The following is a 3,500-nucleotide window of genomic DNA, read 5'->3' as shown; positions in this document are numbered from 1 at the left end:
GGCACCTCCTCAAGACTGACCATACAGAATTGAGTCGCTGCCTCAGCATTGACCGCTTGACAACGAGCCACTGGTTCTGAATAGAGCTGCAATACCTCAGTCCTGACCCTCCATTCATGGGGCATGCCTTGAATTCTGACACCTGCATAATGAGGCACTGCCTCTGACAGCAATGCACTCCCTCAGTTCTGACCCACTCAGTACTGAAGATCTAACAGTGCTTCAAAAAAATCAGTGTTGATCCTATGAGAATGAGGCAGGCAGTCAGTGCTGACTCTCTGATAGAGCTGCATAAAGCTCATTCCTGATGAGTTAAACATGTGCATACCCTCAATTCTGATACTGAGGCACTGCCTCAGAATGGACCATCTGACAATGATGCAATACCTCAGTTCTGACCCTCTGACAGTTCTGCAACACCTCAATCCGCACCCTTCAATCAGTAGGCACTCCCTCAATTATGAGCCCTTTGTGGGGTCGTTCTGTGGCAATACCTCATTGCTGCAGTGTCAGTGCTGAGAGCGGGCCTTTTCAGTCACTCATCAGTACCTAAGGCACTGGCTAATTGTCAGCAGCTCAGTTCTGAGGCAACGTCTCTTTGACAGAGTGTCAGCACCAAGGCAGACCCTCACTGTAATGGTGTCAGAATTAAAAGATTGTCATTTAGAGGGTCTAAGAAGTGGTGTTTCAGATCAGTCAGAGGGTCTATACTGAGGCATTTCAGATCAGTCAGAGGGTGCCTCATTTTAATGCAGTAAGACTTGACAGAATGCCTCATTGTCAGAGGGTCAGAACCAAATCAGTGCCTCATTATCAGACACAGTCCAAAGAGAGGGCCTTGATGTCAGTCGATCTGTTATAAGGTGATACCTCATTGAAGGATCATTCTTGAGTGTGTGCCGCATTGTTCGTGGGTCAGTACGGAAGGAGTGCCTCAAAACTGAAGAGAGCCACGTAATTAGAGATTTGGTGCTGAGGTCAGTGCCTCATTGTTACACGGTTAGTTCTGAAGCAGGCTCACATTGCTAGAGGGTTAGTTCTGAGTGAGTATATTAGTTGCACACAGTAAATACTGAGTCAGTACCTCAATGCATTGGGTTCAGAGTTGATGGAGTACAACATGATCAGAAGTTCAGTCCTGAACGATTGCAGCTCTGTCAGAGGGTCAGAACTGAGGGGGCAGTGCTTTACTGTCAGTGGATCAGTTCTGACACAGTACCTCATTGCTGGAGGGTCAGATCTGAATGAGTACCACATTGTCAGAAGGCCAGTACTCAGTCAGTGCCTCAAACAGAGAGTACCCATGCCAATAAACAGTAAATTAAATCTTAAAACACAGAGGATCCTGCAAACAAACGCTAAAACAGAGAGCCTCCTGGAAATAAACTCAAAAACACAGAATGCTCTGCAAATAAACTCAAAAACGCAGATGGCACTGTAAATAAGACACAGAGCTCATTGTTTTAAAAAAACCCTGAAACAAAGATCCAACTGAAACAAAACCATGAAATGAAGATCCTCCTGTAAATAAATGCTAAAGCCCAGAGCTCACTGGAAATAAATCCTAAACTACACTGCTCACTGTAAATAAACCCTAAAGCAGAGAGCCTTCTGTAAATAAACCTTAGAATACAGCCTTTCTATGTAAACCTTAAATCACAGAGCTCTTTGTAAATAACCCGAAAACACAGGCCTCAATGGAAATAAACTCTAAAACAGAGACCCCCCCCCCCCCCCCACCCCGCCAGTGTCGAAGCACTGCAACACAGAGCCCCCGGTAAATAAGCCATAAAGCACAGATCTACCCTGTAAATTAAGTCAAAAACATACAGGACAGTGTAAAACACAGAGCCCCCTACAATTGTACACTCAAATACTCAGACCCCTTTAAAATGAACTCGAACACACATCCCCCAGGAAGTAGACAGGAAAAGACAGGGCTGAATAAAGCCGAAAACACAGCGCACCTCTTCATGCACCCGAATACTGAGCCGACCTGTAAACTATCTGTAAGACAGGGCCCTTCACAAATAAACCCTAAAAGACAGAGCTCGCGATAAATAAAGAGCGCCCTGTAAATAAACTCTAAAACACTGAGTAAAAACCCAAAGAACTGCGGATGTTGCAAATCAGAAAACAAATACAAAGTTGCTGCAAAAGCTCAGCAGGTCTGGCAGCATTTGTCAGCGGAAAAACAGAGCTAACCGGTTCCGGTTCGGTGACCCTTCCACAGAACCTCCCTCAGTTCTGCTGGGCTTTTCCAGAAACTTTGTTTTTGTTCCTGATTTGCAGCATCCGCAGTTATTTCAGTTTTCAATTCACCAGGCAGTCAGTAACATCAAATGGTTGTGTCTCACATATTTACCAGTCAGACTCAAACACGCCAAACTCGTTCGCTCACGTGGTCTGAGAGAACAAGGTGTCGAGCCGGATGAACACAGCAGGCCAAGCAGCAGGAAGGCTGACGGTTCGGGCCTAGACCCTTCTTCAGAAAAGTGGTCACTTGTTAATCTTGTAATCTTTGCCCCTGAATATCCTGTGGTCTGCCCTGTTTACTCATATCGGTTAGCACTCAACAAGGCTTCCGGAGGCTGGCTGGTGTGTCTTTAGTGATACAGGGCCAATCGCCTTCAAATATCCTTTTGTGTGGTTTTTGTGTGACATTATATCATAAGCCTCTTTACTGTTGCACTAAAGGTCCTCTTTACCGAAGCACCCACAGCGCTCCATGTGACCACTATCGCGCTCTCATTCATTCATAACTTTACTGGCCACTCACTAGGGTCCTCTGTTTACTGTTAGCGCATTTCATTCATTCATTCATAAAATTGCGATCTTGCCATACTTTTCACTAATAAAGGGAGACTATAAATTAAAATGTTCCTTCCACGCATTACTGCCTTTTCACAGTTTGAACTCGTGTTGCTGACAGTGTCCAAACCTGTGTCTACATCAGAGTCAATCCCTGACTATGTGTTAATTTTCTAATCTATTCAGAACAATATCTTCCCATCCATCGTGTCACCCGAAACTATGAATAATTATAATATTAATCAGCCCTCAACAAACGTCTCCCAGGACTTGAATAGCTGGCGGGACATCAAACAAGTTTCTGCTTTACCTGTTTCTCTGTTAGATACTTATTGACTAGGGCCCGCGATCACTTTCAGAAAGTTCCGACTCTCTCTCAACACAGCTCTTCCGTGAAATTGAGCGAGAAGAATGAGAAGGTCGGCAATAGTGAAATCTCAAGTCCCGGCCGCGGTAATCAGGCCACTGACCTTTCTGCTGTCATCAACTGATTGTCAGCCCAATCACATCACATCGGGTTGATAATCTTTCTGGTGTCGTCTAATTTTTTAAAAATAAAAAGGATCCACACCAGTCATTGCCCTATTTCAAATACCTCAGTCCTGTCCCTGTAATAGCCCTCAATCCTGACCCGATTGGCCGTCAGACAACACTGCACGGCTACGGTACTGACCCTCTGACGATGAGGT

At 45.0% G+C, this 3,500-nt stretch overlaps 1 long non-coding RNA gene across 1 annotated transcript in view; it reads right to left on the bottom strand.

The window, feature by feature from the left end:
• LOC132207689 (uncharacterized) overlaps positions 1-2,200 on the bottom strand; it is a 53,715-nt gene extending 51,515 nt beyond the window's left edge. The window contains exon 1 of the long non-coding RNA XR_009443706.1: positions 1,968-2,200. This is a non-coding gene — a long non-coding RNA (uncharacterized LOC132207689). The remainder of the gene's footprint in view (positions 1-1,967) is intronic.
• Between the last annotated feature and the right edge of the window lie 1,300 nt (positions 2,201-3,500).

The sequence above is a fragment of the Stegostoma tigrinum genome, unplaced genomic scaffold, assembly GCF_030684315.1.
Source record: "Stegostoma tigrinum isolate sSteTig4 unplaced genomic scaffold, sSteTig4.hap1 scaffold_123, whole genome shotgun sequence".
NCBI lineage: Eukaryota > Metazoa > Chordata > Chondrichthyes > Orectolobiformes > Stegostomatidae > Stegostoma > Stegostoma tigrinum.
Note: the sequence above shows the minus strand (reverse complement) of the source record. Positions and strands in the feature narration are given on the sequence as shown.